This window comes from Spermophilus citellus (genome assembly GCF_964194105.1).
Source record: "Spermophilus citellus genome assembly, chromosome: 5".
Taxonomy (NCBI): domain Eukaryota; kingdom Metazoa; phylum Chordata; class Mammalia; order Rodentia; family Sciuridae; genus Spermophilus; species Spermophilus citellus.
The window spans coordinates 31,096,178-31,114,539 of record NC_138186.1 but is presented as its reverse complement, the minus strand read 5'-3'; positions in this window follow the sequence as shown (position 1 = coordinate 31,114,539).

The following is an 18,362-nucleotide window of genomic DNA, read 5'->3' as shown; positions in this document are numbered from 1 at the left end:
ATTTTTGGACTCTTGGCAACCCCTTTATATGGAAGTGTTTCTCGCCAGTCACTGCTTAGGGCTACATCAAGAGGAAACAAAACATAGAGATAGAACGTGAAACTACATTATTGTGTCAAGTTTCAAGAAGCTAGCACAAACCGTGTTGTATTTAGAGTTCCAAATACTTCTATCAATATAGGAGAAAACAGAGTGAAACCGAAAAATTCAAACTGTTACTGGAAACGAACGCTTCAACATGGAAGAATGAAATTTGGGGAACCAAGTCAGCTTAGTGTGCTGATCATTATGTGAAAGTATCATCCAGTTTGGGTGAAAAAATATTTGCTGAGATTTCTGGAGATTCGTAATTTTTGGACGCTTGGCAACCCGTTTCCATAAAAGTGTTTCTCCCAGTCACTGCTAAGGGCTACATCAAGAGGAAACAAAACATAGAGACAGAACGTGAAACTACTTTATTGCGTCAAGTTTCAAGAAGCTAGCACAAACCGTGTTGGATTTAGAGTTCCAAATACATCTATCAATATAGGAGAAAACAGAGTGAAACCTAAAAATTCAAACTGTTACTGGAAACGAACGCTTCAACATAGAAGAATGAAATTTGGGGAACCAAGTCAGCTTAGTGTACTGATCATTACCTGAAAGTATCATCCAGTTTGGGTGAAAATATATTTGCTGAGATTTCTGGAGATTCGTAATATTTGGACGCTTGGCAATCCCTTTATATGGAAGTGTTTCTCGCCAGTCGCTGCTTAGGGCTACATCAAGAGGAAACAAAACATAGAGATAGAACGTGAAACTACATTATAGTGTCAAGTTTCAAGAAGCTAGCACAAACCGTGTTGGATTTAGAGTTCCAAATACATCTATCAATATAGGTGAAAATAGAGTGAAACCTAAAAATTCAAACTGTTACTGGAAATGAACGCTTCAACATAGAAGGACAAAGTTGCGGGAACCAAGTCGCCTTAGTGTACTGATCATTACCTGAAAGTATCATCCAGTTTGGATGAAAAAATATTTGCTGAGATTTCTGGAGACTCGTAATTTTTGGAAGCTTGGCAACCAGTTTCCATGAACGTGTTTCTCGCCAGTCACTGCTTAGGGCTACATCAAGAGGAAACAAAACATGGAGATAGAACGTGAAACTACTTTATTGTGTCAAGTTTCAAGAAGCTAGCACAAACCGTGTTGTATTTAGAGTTCCAAATATATCTATCAATATAGGAGAAAACAGAGTGAGACCTAAAAATTCAAACTGTTACTGGAAATGAACGCTTCAACATAGAAGGACGAAGTTGCGGGAACCAAGTCGCCTTAGTGTACTGATCATTACCTGAAAGTATCATCCAGTTTGGATGAAAAAATATTTGCTGAGATTTCTGGAGATTCGTAATTTTTGGACGCTTGGCAACCCCTTTATATGGAAGTGTTTCTCGCCAGTCACTGCTTAGGGCTACATCAAGAGGAAACAAAACATAGAGATAGAACCTGAAACTACATTATTGTGTCATGTTTCAAGATGCTAGCACAAACCGTGTTGGATTTAGAGTTCCAAATACATCTATCAATATAGGAAAAAACAGAGTGAAACCTAAAAATTCAAACTGTTACTGGAAACGAACGCTACAACATAGAAGAACGAAATTTGGTGAACCAAGTCAGCTTAGTGTACTGATCATTACCTGAAAGTATCATCCAGTTTGGGTGAAAAAATATTTGCTGAGATTTCTGGAGATTCGTCATTTTTGGACGCTTGGCAACCCCTTTATATGGAAGTGTTTCTCGCCAGTCACTGCTTAGGGCTACATCAAGAGGAAACAAAACATAGAGATAGAACCTGAAACTACATTATTGTGTCAAGTTTCAAGAAGCTAGCACAAACCGTGTTGTATTTAGAGTTCCAAATACTTCTATCAATATAGGAGAAAACAGAGTGAAACCTAAAAATTCAAACTGTTACTGGAAACGAACGCTACAACATAGAAGAACGAAATTTGGTGAACCAAGTCAGCTTAGTGTACTGATCATTACCTGAAAGTATCATCCAGTTTGGGTGAAAAAATATTTGCTGAGATTTCTGGAGATTCGTAATTTTTGGACGCTTGGCAACCCGTTTCCATGAAAGTGTTTCTCGCCAGTCACTGCTTAGGGCTACATCAAGAGGAAACAAAACATAGAGACAGAATGTGAAACTACTTTATTGTGTCAAGTTTCAAGAAGCTAGCACAAACCGTGTTGGATTTAGAGTTCCAAATACATCTATCAATATAGGAGAAAACAGAATGACACCTAAAAATTCAAACTGTTACTGGAAATGAACGCTTCAACATAGAAGAACGAAGTTTCGGGAACCAAGTCGCCTTAGTGTACTGATCATTACCTGAAACTATCGTCAAGTTTGGGTGAAAAAATATTTGCTGAGATTTCTGGAGATTCGTAATTTTTGGATGCTTGGCAACCCCTATCCATGAAAGTGTTTCTCGCCAGTCACTGCTTAGGGCTACATCAAGAGGAAACAAAACATGGAGATAGAACGTGAAACTACTTTATTGTGTCAAGTTTCAAGAAGCTAGCACAAACCGTGTTGTATTTAGAGTTCCAAATACATCTATCAATATAGGAGAAAACAGAGTGAAACCGAAAAATTCAAACAGTTACTGGAAACGAACGCTTCAACATAGAAGAACGAAATTTGGTGAACCAAGTCAGCTTAGTGTACTGATCATTACCTGAAAGTATCATCCAGTTTGGGTGAAAAAAATATTTGCTGAGATTTCTGGAGATTCGTCATTTTTGGACGCTTGGCAACCCCTTTATATGGAAGTGTTTCTCGCCAGTCACTGCTTAGGGCTACATCAAGAGGAAACAAAACATAGAGATAGAACGTGAAACTACATTATTGTGTCAAGTTTCAAGAAGCTAGCACAAACCGTATTGTATTTAGAGTTCCAAATACTTCTATCAATATAGGAGAAAACAGAGTGAAACCGAAAATTTCAAACTGTTACTGGAAACGAACGCTTCAACATAGAAGAACGAAATTTGGTGAACCAAGTGGGCTTAGTGTACTGATCATTACCTGAAAGTATCATCCAGTTTGGGTGAAAAAATATTTGCTGAGATTTCTGGAGATTCGTAATTTTTGGACGCTTGGCAACCCCTTTATATGGAAGTGTTTCTCGCCAGTCACTGCTTAGGGCTACATCAAGAGGAAACAAAACATAGAGATAGAACGTGAAACTACATTATTGTGTCAAGTTTCAAGATGCTAGCACAAACCGTGTTGGATTTAGAGTTCCAAATACATCTATCATTATAGGAGAAAACAGAGTGAAACCTAAAAATTCAAACTGTTACTGGAAACGAATGCTTCAACATAGAAGAATGAAATTTGGGGAACCAAGTCAGCTTAGTGTACTGATCATTACCTGAAAGTATCATCCAGTTTGGGTGAAAAAATATTTGCTGAGATTTCTGGAGATTCGTAATTTTTGGACGCTTGGCAACCCGTTTCCATGAAAGTGTTTCTCGCCAGTCACTGCTAAGGGCTACATCAAGAGGAAACAAAACATAGAGACAGAACGTGAAACTACTTTATTGTGTCAAGTTTCAAGAAGCTAGCACAAACCGTGTTGGATGTAGAGTTCCAAATAAATCTATCAATATAGGAGAAAATAGAGTGAAACCTAAAAATTCAAACTGTTACTGGAAATGAACGCTTCAAAATAGAAGGACGAAGTTGCGGGATCCAAGTCGCCTTACTGTACTGATCATTACCTGAAAGTATCATCCAGTTTGGGTGAAAAAATATTTGCTGAGATTTCTGGAGATTCGTAATTTTTGGACGCTTGGCAACCCCTTTATATGGAAGTGTTTCTCGCCAGTCACTGCTTAGGGCTACATCAAGTGGAAACAAAACATAGAGATAGAACTTGAAACTACATTATTGTGTCAAGTTGCAAGAAGCTAGCAAAAACCGTGTTGGATTTAGAGTTCCAAATACATCTATCAATATAGGAGAAAACAGAGTGAAACCTAAAAATTCAAACTGCTACTGGAAACGAACGCTACAACATAGAAGAACGAAATTTGGTGAACCAAGTCAGCTTAGTGTACTGATCATTACCTGAAAGTATCATCCAGTTTGGGTGAAAAAATATTTGCTGAGATTTCTGGAGATTCGTAATTTTTGGACGCTTGGCAACCCCTTTATATGGAAGTGTTTCTCGCCAGTCACTGCTTAGGGCTACATCAAGAGGAAACAAAACATAGAGATAGAACATGAAACTACATTATTTTGTCAAGTTTCCAGAAGCTAGCACAAACCGTGTTGGATTTAGAGTTCCAAATACATCTATCAATATAGGAGAAAACAGAGTGAAACCGAAAAATTCAAACTGTTACTGGAAACGAACGCTTCAACATAGAAGAACGAAATTTGGTGAACCAAGTGGGCTTAGTGTACTGATCATTACCTGAAAGTATCATCCGGTTTGGGTGAAAAAATATTTGCTGAGATTTCTGGAGATTCGTAATTTTTGGACGCTTGGCAACCCCTTTATATGGAAGTGTTTCTCGCCAGTCACTGCTTAGGGCTACATCAAGAGGAAACAAAACATAGAGATAGAACGTGAAACTACATTATTGTGTCAAGTTTCAAGAAGCTAGCACAAACCGTGTTGTATTTAGAGTTCCAAATACATCTATCAATATAGGAGAAAACAGAGTGAAACCGAAAAATTCAAACAGTTACTGGAAACGAACGCTTCAACATAGAAGAACGAAATTTGGTGAACCAAGTCAGCTTAGTGTACTGATCATTACCTGAAAGTATCATCCAGTTTGGGTGAAAAAATATTTGCTGAGATTTCTGGAGATTCGTCATTTTTGGATGCTTGGCAACCCCTTTATATGGAAGTGTTTCTCGCCAGTCACTGCTTAGGGCTACATCAAGAGGAAACAAAACATAGAGATAGAACATGAAACTACATTATTGTGTCAAGTTTCAAGAAGCTAGCACAAACCGTGTTGTATTTAGAGTTCCAAATACTTCTATCAATATAGGAGAAAACAGAGTGAAACCGAAAATTTCAAACTGTTACTGGAAACGAACGCTTCAACATAGAAGAACGAAATTTGGTGAAACAAGTGGGCTTAGTGTACTGATCATTACCTGAAAGTATCATCCAGTTTGGGTGAAAAAATATTTGCTGAGATTTCTGGAGATTCGTAATTTTTGGACGCTTGGCAACCCCTTTATATGGAAGTGTTTCTCGCCAGTCACTGCTTAGGGCTACATCAAGAGGAAACAAAACATAGAGATAGAATGTGAAACTACATTATTGTGTCAAGTTTCAAGATGCTAGCACAAACCGTGTTGGATTTAGAGTTCCAAATACATCTATCATTATAGGAGAAAACAGAGTGAAACCTAAAAATTCAAACTGGTACTGGAAACGAACGCTTCAACATAGAAGAATGAAATTTGGGGAACCAAGTCAGCTTAGTGTCCTGATCATTACCTGAAAGTATCATCCAGTTTGGGTGAAAAAATATTTGCTGAGATTTCTGGAGATTCGTAATTTTTGGACGCTTCGCAACCCGTTTCCATGAAAGTGTTTCTCGCCAGTCACTGCTAAGGGCTACATCAAGAGGAAACAAAACATAGAGACAGAACGTGAAACTACTTTATTGTGTCAAGTTTCAAGAAGCTAGCACAAACCGTGTTGGATGTAGAGTTCCAAATACATCTATCAATATAGGAGAAAATAGAGTGAAACCTAAAAATTCAAACTGTTACTGGAAATGAACGCTTCAAAATAGAAGGACGAAGTTGCGGGAACCAAGTCGCCTTACTGTACTGATCATTACCTGAAAGTATCATCCAGTTTGGGTGAAAAAATATTTGCTGAGATTTCTGGAGATTCGTAATTTTTGGACGCTTGGCAACCCCTTTATATGGAAGTGTTTCTCGCCAGTCACTGCTTAGGGCTACATCAAGAGGAAACAAAACATAGAGATAGAACATGAAACTACATTATTTTGTCAAGTTTCCAGAAGCTAGCACAAACCGTGTTGGATTTAGAGTTCCAAATACATCTATCAATATAGGAGAAAACAGAGTGAAACCGAAAAATTCAAACTGTTACTGGAAACGAACGCTTCAACATAGAAGAACGAAATTTGGTGAACCAAGTGGGCTTAGTGTACTGATCATTACCTGAAAGTATCATCCGGTTTGGGTGAAAAAATATTTGCTGAGATTTCTGGAGATTCGTAATTTTTGGACGCTTGGCAACCCCTTTATATGGAAGTGTTTCTCGCCAGTCACTGCTTAGGGCTACATCAAGAGGAAACAAAACATAGAGATAGAACGTGAAACTACATTATTGTGTCAAGTTTCAAGAAGCTAGCACAAACCGTGTTGGATTTAGAGTTCCAAATACATCTATCAATATAGGAGAAAACAGAATGAAACCTAAAAATTCAAACTGTTACTGGAAATGAACGCTTCAAAATAGAAGGACGAAGTTGCGGGAACCAAGTCGCCTTACTGTACTGATCATTACCTGAAAGTATCATCCAGTTTGTGTGAAAAAATATTTGCTGAGATTTCTGGAGATTCGTAATTTTTGGACGCTTGGCAACCCCTTTATATGGAAGTGTTTCTCGCCAGTCACTGCTTAGGGCTACATCAAGTGGAAACAAAACATAGAGATAGAACTTGAAACTACATTATTGTGTCAAGTTTCAAGAAGCTAGCACAAACCGTGTTGGATTTAGAGTTCCAAATACATCTATCAATATAGGAGAAAACAGAGTGAAACCTAAAAATTCAAACTGCTACTGGAAACGAACGCTACAACATAGAAGAACGAAATTTGGTGAACCAAGTCAGATTAGTGTACTGATCATTACCTGAAAGTATCATCCAGTTTGGGTGAAAAAATATTTGCTGAGATTTCTGGAGATTCGTCATTTTTGGACGCTTGGCAACCCCTTTATATGGAAGTGTTTCTCGCCAGTCACTGCTTAGGGCTACATCAATAGGAAACAAAACATAGAGATAGAACATGAAACTACATTATTTTGTCAAGTTTCAAGAAGCTAGCACAAACCGTGTTGGATTTAGAGTTCCAAATAAATCTATCAATATAGGAGAAAACAGAGTGAAACAGAAAAATTCAAACTGTTACTGGAAACGAACGCTTCAACATAGAAGAACGAAATTTGGTGAACCAAGTGGGCTTAGTGTACTGATCATTACCTGAAAGTATCATCCGGTTTGGGTGAAAAAATATTTGCTGAGATTTATGGAGATTCGTAATTTTTGGACGCTTGGCAACCCCTTTATATGGAAGTGTTTCTCGCCAGTCACTGCTTAGGGCTACATCAAGAGGAAACAAAACATAGAGATAGAACGTGAAACTACATTATTGTGTCAAGTTTCAAGAAGCTAGCACAAACCGTGTTGGATTTAGAGTTCCAAATACATCTATCAATATAGGAGAAAACAGAGTGAAACCTAAAAATTCAAACTGTTACTTGAAACGAACGCTACAACATAGAAGAACGAAATTTGGTGAACCAAGTCAGCTTAGTGTACTGATCATTACCTGAAAGTATCATCCAGTTTGGGTGAAAAAATATTTGCTGAGATTTCTGGAGATTCGTCATTTTTGGACGCTTGGCAACCCCTTTATATGGAAGTGTTTCTCGCCAGTCACTGCTTAGGGCTACATCAAGAGGAAACAAAACATAGAGATAGAACGTGAAACTACATTATTGTGTCAAGTTTCAAGAAGCTAGCACAAACCGTGTTGTATTTAGAGTTCCAAATACTTCTATCAATATAGGAGAAAACAGAGTGAAACCGAAAAATTCAAACTGTTACTGGAAACGAACGCTTCAACATAGAAGAACGAAATTTGGTGAACCAAGTGGGCTTAGTGTACTGATCATTACCTGAAAGTATCATCCAGTTTGGGTGAAAAAATATTTGCTGAGATTTCTGGAGATTCGTAATTTTTGGACGCTTGGCAACCCCTTTATATGGAAGTGTTTCTCGCCAGTCACTGCTTAGGGCTACATCAAGAGGAAACAAAACATAGAGATAGAACGTGAAACTACATTATTGTGTCAAGTTTCAAGAAGCTAGCACAAACCGTGTTGGATTTAGAGTTCCAAATACATCTATCATTATAGGAGAAAACAAAGTGAAACCTAAAAATTCAAACTGTTACTGGAAACGAACGCTTCAACATAGAAGAATGAAATTTGGGGAACCAAGTCAGCTTAGTGTACTGATCATTACCTGAAAGTATCATCCAGTTTGGGTGAAAAAATATTTGCTGAGATTTCTGGAGATTCGTAATTTTTGGACGCTTGGCAACCCGTTTCCATGAAAGTGTTTCTCGCCAGTCACTGCTAAGGGCTACATCAAGAGGAAACAAAACATAGAGACAGAACGTGAAACTACTTTATTGTGTCAAGTTTCAAGAAGCTAGCACAAACCGTGTTGGATTTAGAGTTCCAAATACATCTATCAATATAGGAGAAAATAGAGTGAAACCTAAAAATTCAAACTGTTACTGGAAATGAACGCTTCAAAATAGAAGGACGAAGTTGCGGGAACCAAGTCGCCTTAGTGTACTGATCATTACCTGAAAGTATCATCCAGTTTGGGTGAAAAAATATTTGCTGAGATTTCTGGAGATTCGTAATTTTTGGACGCTTGGCAACCCCTTTATATGGAAGTGTTTCTCGCCAGTCACTGCTTAGGGCTACATCAAGTGGAAACAAAACATAGAGATAGAACTTGAAACTACATTATTGTGTCAAGTTTCAAGAAGCTAGCACAAACCGTGTTGGATTTAGAGTTCCAAATACATCTATCAATATAGGAGAAAACAGAGTGAAACCTAAAAATTAAAACTGCTACTGGAAACGAACGCTACAACATAGAAGAACGAAATTTGGTGAACCAAGTCATCTTAGTGTACTGATCATTACCTGAAAGTATCATCCAGTTTGGGTGAAAAAATATTTGCTGAGATTTCTGGAGATTCGTAATTTTTGGACGCTTGGCAACCCCTTTATATGGAAGTGTTTCTCGCCAGTCACTGCTTAGGGCTACATCAAGAGGAAACAAAACATAGAGATAGAACATGAAACTACATTATTTTGTCAAGTTTCAAGAAGCTAGCACAAACCGTGTTGGATTTAGAGTTCCAAATACATCTATCAATATAGGAGAAAACAGAGAGAAACCGAAAAATTCAAACTGTTACTGGAAACGAACGCTTCAACATAGAAGAACGAAATTTGGTGAACCAAGTGGGCTTAGTGTACTGATCATTACCTGAAAGTATCATCCAGTTTGGGTGAAAAAATATTTGCTGAGATTTCTGGAGATTCGTAATTTTTGGACGCTTGGCAACCCCTTTATATGGAATTGTTTCTCGCCAGTCACTGCTTAGGGCTACATCAAGAGGAAACAAAACATAGAGATAGAACGTGAAACTACATTATTGTGTCAAGTTTCAAGAAGCTAGCACAAACCGTGTTGGATTTAGAGTTCCAAATACTTCTATCAATATAGGAGAAAACAGAGTGAAACCTAAAAATTCAAACTGTTACTGGAAACGAACGCTACAACATAGAAGAACGAAATTTGGTGAACCAAGTCAGCTTAGTGTACTGATCATTACCTGAAAGTATCATCCAGTTTGGGTGAAAAAATATTTGCTGAGATTTCTGGAGATTCGTCATTTTTGGACGCTTGGCAACCCCTTTATATGGAAGTGTTTCTCGCCAGTCACTGCTTAGGGCTACATCAAGAGGAAACAAAACATAGAGATAGAACATGAAACTACATTATTTTGTCAAGTTTCCAGAAGCTAGCACAAACCGTGTTGGATTTAGAGTTCCAAATACATCTATCAATATAGGAGAAAACAGAGTGAAACCGAAAAATTCAAACTGTTACTGGAAACGAACGCTTCAACATAGAAGAACGAAATTTGGTGAACCAAGTGGGCTTAGTGTACTGATCATTACCTGAAAGTATCATCCGGTTTGGGTGAAAAAATATTTGCTGAGATTTCTGGAGATTCGTAATTTTTGGACGCTTGGCAACCCCTTTATATGGAAGTGTTTCTCGCCAGTCACTGCTTAGGGCTACATCAAGAGGAAACAAAACATAGAGATAGAACGTGAAACTACATTATTGTGTCAAGTTTCAAGAAGCTAGCACAAACCGTGTTGTATTTAGAGTTCCAAATACATCTATCAATATAGGAGAAAACAGAGTGAAACCGAAAAATTCAAACAGTTACTGGAAACGAACGCTTCAACATAGAAGAACGAAATTTGGTGAACCAAGTCAGCTTAGTGTACTGATCATTACCTGAAAGTATCATCCAGTTTGGGTGAAAAAATATTTGCTGAGATTTCTGGAGATTCGTCATTTTTGGATGCTTGGCAACCCCTTTATATGGAAGTGTTTCTCGCCAGTCACTGCTTAGGGCTACATCAAGAGGAAACAAAACATAGAGATAGAACATGAAACTACATTATTGTGTCAAGTTTCAAGAAGCTAGCACAAACCGTGTTGTATTTAGAGTTCCAAATACTTCTATCAATATAGGAGAAAACAGAGTGAAACCGAAAATTTCAAACTGTTACTGGAAACGAACGCTTCAACATAGAAGAACGAAATTTGGTGAAACAAGTGGGCTTAGTGTACTGATCATTACCTGAAAGTATCATCCAGTTTGGGTGAAAAAATATTTGCTGAGATTTCTGGAGATTCGTAATTTTTGGACGCTTGGCAACCCCTTTATATGGAAGTGTTTCTCGCCAGTCACTGCTTAGGGCTACATCAAGAGGAAACAAAACATAGAGATAGAATGTGAAACTACATTATTGTGTCAAGTTTCAAGATGCTAGCACAAACCGTGTTGGATTTAGAGTTCCAAATACATCTATCATTATAGGAGAAAACAGAGTGAAACCTAAAAATTCAAACTGGTACTGGAAACGAACGCTTCAACATAGAAGAATGAAATTTGGGGAACCAAGTCAGCTTAGTGTCCTGATCATTACCTGAAAGTATCATCCAGTTTGGGTGAAAAAATATTTGCTGAGATTTCTGGAGATTCGTAATTTTTGGACGCTTCGCAACCCGTTTCCATGAAAGTGTTTCTCGCCAGTCACTGCTAAGGGCTACATCAAGAGGAAACAAAACATAGAGACAGAACGTGAAACTACTTTATTGTGTCAAGTTTCAAGAAGCTAGCACAAACCGTGTTGGATGTAGAGTTCCAAATACATCTATCAATATAGGAGAAAATAGAGTGAAACCTAAAAATTCAAACTGTTACTGGAAATGAACGCTTCAAAATAGAAGGACGAAGTTGCGGGAACCAAGTCGCCTTACTGTACTGATCATTACCTGAAAGTATCATCCAGTTTGGGTGAAAAAATATTTGCTGAGATTTCTGGAGATTCGTAATTTTTGGACGCTTGGCAACCCCTTTATATGGAAGTGTTTCTCGCCAGTCACTGCTTAGGGCTACATCAAGAGGAAACAAAACATAGAGATAGAACATGAAACTACATTATTTTGTCAAGTTTCCAGAAGCTAGCACAAACCGTGTTGGATTTAGAGTTCCAAATACATCTATCAATATAGGAGAAAACAGAGTGAAACCGAAAAATTCAAACTGTTACTGGAAACGAACGCTTCAACATAGAAGAACGAAATTTGGTGAACCAAGTGGGCTTAGTGTACTGATCATTACCTGAAAGTATCATCCGGTTTGGGTGAAAAAATATTTGCTGAGATTTCTGGAGATTCGTAATTTTTGGACGCTTGGCAACCCCTTTATATGGAAGTGTTTCTCGCCAGTCACTGCTTAGGGCTACATCAAGAGGAAACAAAACATAGAGATAGAACGTGAAACTACATTATTGTGTCAAGTTTCAAGAAGCTAGCACAAACCGTGTTGGATTTAGAGTTCCAAATACATCTATCAATATAGGAGAAAACAGAATGAAACCTAAAAATTCAAACTGTTACTGGAAATGAACGCTTCAAAATAGAAGGACGAAGTTGCGGGAACCAAGTCGCCTTACTGTACTGATCATTACCTGAAAGTATCATCCAGTTTGTGTGAAAAAATATTTGCTGAGATTTCTGGAGATTCGTAATTTTTGGACGCTTGGCAACCCCTTTATATGGAAGTGTTTCTCGCCAGTCACTGCTTAGGGCTACATCAAGTGGAAACAAAACATAGAGATAGAACTTGAAACTACATTATTGTGTCAAGTTTCAAGAAGCTAGCACAAACCGTGTTGGATTTAGAGTTCCAAATACATCTATCAATATAGGAGAAAACAGAGTGAAACCTAAAAATTCAAACTGCTACTGGAAACGAACGCTACAACATAGAAGAACGAAATTTGGTGAACCAAGTCAGATTAGTGTACTGATCATTACCTGAAAGTATCATCCAGTTTGGGTGAAAAAATATTTGCTGAGATTTCTGGAGATTCGTCATTTTTGGACGCTTGGCAACCCCTTTATATGGAAGTGTTTCTCGCCAGTCACTGCTTAGGGCTACATCAATAGGAAACAAAACATAGAGATAGAACATGAAACTACATTATTTTGTCAAGTTTCAAGAAGCTAGCACAAACCGTGTTGGATTTAGAGTTCCAAATAAATCTATCAATATAGGAGAAAACAGAGTGAAACAGAAAAATTCAAACTGTTACTGGAAACGAACGCTTCAACATAGAAGAACGAAATTTGGTGAACCAAGTGGGCTTAGTGTACTGATCATTACCTGAAAGTATCATCCGGTTTGGGTGAAAAAATATTTGCTGAGATTTATGGAGATTCGTAATTTTTGGACGCTTGGCAACCCCTTTATATGGAAGTGTTTCTCGCCAGTCACTGCTTAGGGCTACATCAAGAGGAAACAAAACATAGAGATAGAACGTGAAACTACATTATTGTGTCAAGTTTCAAGAAGCTAGCACAAACCGTGTTGGATTTAGAGTTCCAAATACATCTATCAATATAGGAGAAAACAGAGTGAAACCTAAAAATTCAAACTGTTACTTGAAACGAACGCTACAACATAGAAGAACGAAATTTGGTGAACCAAGTCAGCTTAGTGTACTGATCATTACCTGAAAGTATCATCCAGTTTGGGTGAAAAAATATTTGCTGAGATTTCTGGAGATTCGTCATTTTTGGACGCTTGGCAACCCCTTTATATGGAAGTGTTTCTCGCCAGTCACTGCTTAGGGCTACATCAAGAGGAAACAAAACATAGAGATAGAACGTGAAACTACATTATTGTGTCAAGTTTCAAGAAGCTAGCACAAACCGTGTTGTATTTAGAGTTCCAAATACTTCTATCAATATAGGAGAAAACAGAGTGAAACCGAAAAATTCAAACTGTTACTGGAAACGAACGCTTCAACATAGAAGAACGAAATTTGGTGAACCAAGTGGGCTTAGTGTACTGATCATTACCTGAAAGTATCATCCAGTTTGGGTGAAAAAATATTTGCTGAGATTTCTGGAGATTCGTAATTTTTGGACGCTTGGCAACCCCTTTATATGGAAGTGTTTCTCGCCAGTCACTGCTTAGGGCTACATCAAGAGGAAACAAAACATAGAGATAGAACGTGAAACTACATTATTGTGTCAAGTTTCAAGAAGCTAGCACAAACCGTGTTGGATTTAGAGTTCCAAATACATCTATCATTATAGGAGAAAACAAAGTGAAACCTAAAAATTCAAACTGTTACTGGAAACGAACGCTTCAACATAGAAGAATGAAATTTGGGGAACCAAGTCAGCTTAGTGTACTGATCATTACCTGAAAGTATCATCCAGTTTGGGTGAAAAAATATTTGCTGAGATTTCTGGAGATTCGTAATTTTTGGACGCTTGGCAACCCGTTTCCATGAAAGTGTTTCTCGCCAGTCACTGCTAAGGGCTACATCAAGAGGAAACAAAACATAGAGACAGAACGTGAAACTACTTTATTGTGTCAAGTTTCAAGAAGCTAGCACAAACCGTGTTGGATTTAGAGTTCCAAATACATCTATCAATATAGGAGAAAATAGAGTGAAACCTAAAAATTCAAACTGTTACTGGAAATGAACGCTTCAAAATAGAAGGACGAAGTTGCGGGAACCAAGTCGCCTTAGTGTACTGATCATTACCTGAAAGTATCATCCAGTTTGGGTGAAAAAATATTTGCTGAGATTTCTGGAGATTCGTAATTTTTGGACGCTTGGCAACCCCTTTATATGGAAGTGTTTCTCGCCAGTCACTGCTTAGGGCTACATCAAGTGGAAACAAAACATAGAGATAGAACTTGAAACTACATTATTGTGTCAAGTTTCAAGAAGCTAGCACAAACCGTGTTGGATTTAGAGTTCCAAATACATCTATCAATATAGGAGAAAACAGAGTGAAACCTAAAAATTAAAACTGCTACTGGAAACGAACGCTACAACATAGAAGAACGAAATTTGGTGAACCAAGTCATCTTAGTGTACTGATCATTACCTGAAAGTATCATCCAGTTTGGGTGAAAAAATATTTGCTGAGATTTCTGGAGATTCGTAATTTTTGGACGCTTGGCAACCCCTTTATATGGAAGTGTTTCTCGCCAGTCACTGCTTAGGGCTACATCAAGAGGAAACAAAACATAGAGATAGAACATGAAACTACATTATTTTGTCAAGTTTCAAGAAGCTAGCACAAACCGTGTTGGATTTAGAGTTCCAAATACATCTATCAATATAGGAGAAAACAGAGAGAAACCGAAAAATTCAAACTGTTACTGGAAACGAACGCTTCAACATAGAAGAACGAAATTTGGTGAACCAAGTGGGCTTAGTGTACTGATCATTACCTGAAAGTATCATCCAGTTTGGGTGAAAAAATATTTGCTGAGATTTCTGGAGATTCGTAATTTTTGGACGCTTGGCAACCCCTTTATATGGAATTGTTTCTCGCCAGTCACTGCTTAGGGCTACATCAAGAGGAAACAAAACATAGAGATAGAACGTGAAACTACATTATTGTGTCAAGTTTCAAGAAGCTAGCACAAACCGTGTTGGATTTAGAGTTCCAAATACTTCTATCAATATAGGAGAAAACAGAGTGAAACCTAAAAATTCAAACTGTTACTGGAAACGAACGCTACAACATAGAAGAACGAAATTTGGTGAACCAAGTCAGCTTAGTGTACTGATCATTACCTGAAAGTATCATCCAGTTTGGGTGAAAAAATATTTGCTGAGATTTCTGGAGATTCGTCATTTTTGGACGCTTGGCAACCCCTTTATATGGAAGTGTTTCTCGCCAGTCACTGCTTAGGGCTACATCAAGAGGAAACAAAACATAGAGATAGAACGTGAAACTACATTATTGTGTCAAGTTTCAAGAAGCTAGCACAAACCGTGTTGTATTTAGAGTTCCAAATACTTCTATCAATATAGGAGAAAACAGAGTGAAACCGAAAAATTCAAACTGTTACTGGAAACGAACGCTTCAACATAGAAGAACGAAATTTGGTGAACCAAGTGGGCTTAGTGTACTGATCATTACCTGAAAGTATCATCCAGTTTGGGTGAAAAAATATTTGCTGAGATTTCTGGAGATTCGTAATTTTTGGACGCTTGGCAACCCCTTTATATGGAAGTGTTTCTCGCCAGTCACTGCTTAGGGCTACATCAAGAGGAAACAAAACATAGAGATAGAACGTGAAACTACATTATTGTGTCAAGTTTCAAGAAGCTAGCACAAACCGTGTTGGATTTAGAGTTCCAAATACATCTATCATTATAGGAGAAAACAAAGTGAAACCTAAAAATTCAAACTGTTACTGGAAACGAACGCTTCAACATAGAAGAATGAAATTTGGGGAACCAAGTCAGCTTAGTGTACTGATCATTACCTGAAAGTATCATCCAGTTTGGGTGAAAAAATATTTGCTGAGATTTCTGGAGATTCGTAATTTTTGGACGCTTGGCAACCCGTTTCCATGAAAGTGTTTCTCGCCAGTCACTGCTAAGGGCTACATCAAGAGGAAACAAAACATAGAGACAGAACGTGAAACTACTTTATTGTGTCAAGTTTCAAGAAGCTAGCACAAACCGTGTTGGATTTAGAGTTCCAAATACATCTATCAATATAGGAGAAAATAGAGTGAAACCTAAAAATTCAAACTGTTACTGGAAATGAACGCTTCAAAATAGAAGGACGAAGTTGCGGGAACCAAGTCGCCTTAGTGTACTGATCATTACCTGAAAGTATCATCCAGTTTGGGTGAAAAAATATTTGCTGAGATTTCTGGAGATTCGTAATTTTTGGACGCTTGGCAACCCCTTTATATGGAAGTGTTTCTCGCCAGTCACTGCTTAGGGCTACATCAAGTGGAAACAAAACATAGAGATAGAACTTGAAACTACATTATTGTGTCAAGTTTCAAGAAGCTAGCACAAACCGTGTTGGATTTAGAGTTCCAAATACATCTATCAATATAGGAGAAAACAGAGTGAAACCTAAAAATTAAAACTGCTACTGGAAACGAACGCTACAACATAGAAGAACGAAATTTGGTGAACCAAGTCATCTTAGTGTACTGATCATTACCTGAAAGTATCATCCAGTTTGGGTGAAAAAATATTTGCTGAGATTTCTGGAGATTCGTAATTTTTGGACGCTTGGCAACCCCTTTATATGGAAGTGTTTCTCGCCAGTCACTGCTTAGGGCTACATCAAGAGGAAACAAAACATAGAGATAGAACATGAAACTACATTATTTTGTCAAGTTTCAAGAAGCTAGCACAAACCGTGTTGGATTTAGAGTTCCAAATACATCTATCAATATAGGAGAAAACAGAGAGAAACCGAAAAATTCAAACTGTTACTGGAAACGAACGCTTCAACATAGAAGAACGAAATTTGGTGAACCAAGTGGGCTTAGTGTACTGATCATTACCTGAAAGTATCATCCAGTTTGGGTGAAAAAATATTTGCTGAGATTTCTGGAGATTCGTAATTTTTGGACGCTTGGCAACCCCTTTATATGGAAGTGTTTCTCGCCAGTCACTGCTTAGGGCTACATCAAGAGGAAACAAAACATAGAGATAGAACGTGAAACTACATTATTGTGTCAAGTTTCAAGAAGCTAGCACAAACCGTGTTGGATTTAGAGTTCCAAATACTTCTATCAATATAGGAGAAAACAGAGTGAAACCGAAAAATTCAAACTGTTACTGGAAACGAACGCTTCAACATAGAAGAACGAAATTTGGTGAACCAAGTGGGCTTAGTGTACTGATCATTACCTGAAAGTATCATCCAGTTTGGGTGAAAAAATATTTGCTGAGATTTCTGGAGATTCGTAATTTTTGGACGCTTGGCAACCCCTTTATATGGAATTGTTTCTCGCCAGTCACTGCTTAGGGCTACATCAAGAGGAAACAAAACATAGAGATAGAACGTGAAACTACATTATTGTGTCAAGTTTCAAGAAGCTAGCACAAACTGTGTTGGATTTAGAGTTCCAAATACATCTATCATTATAGGAGAAAACAGAGTGAAACCTAAAAATTCAAACTGTTACTGGAAACGAACGCTTCAACATAGAAGAATGAAATTTGGGGAACCAAGTCAGCTTAGTGTACTGATCATTACCTGAAAGTATCATCCAGTTTGGGTGAAAAAATATTTGCTGAGATTTCTGGAGATTCGTAATTTTTGGACGCTTGGCAACCCGTTTCCATGAAAGTGTTTCTCGCCAGTCACTGCTAAGGGCTACATCAAGAGGAAACAAAACATAGAGACAGAACGTGAAACTACTTTATTGTGTCAAGTTTCAAGAAGCTAGCACAAACCGTGTTGGATTTAGACTTCCAAATACATCTATCAATATAGGAGAAAATAGAGTGAAACCTAAAAATTCAAACTGTTACTGGAAATGAACGCTTCAAAATAGAAGGACGAAGTTGCAGGAACCAAGTCGCCTTAGTGTACTGATCATTACCTGAAAGTATCATCCAGTTTGGGTGAAAAAATATTTGCTGAGATTTCTGGAGATTCGTAATTTTTGGACGCTTGGCAACCCCTTTATATGGAAGTGTTTCTCGCCAGTCACTGCTTAGGGCTACATCAAGTGGAAACAAAACATAGAGATAGAACTTGAAACTACATTATTGTGTCAAGTTTCAAGAAGCTAGCACAAACCGTGTTGGATTTAGAGTTCCAAATACATCTATCAATATAGGAGAAAACAGAGTGAAACCTAAAAATTCAAACT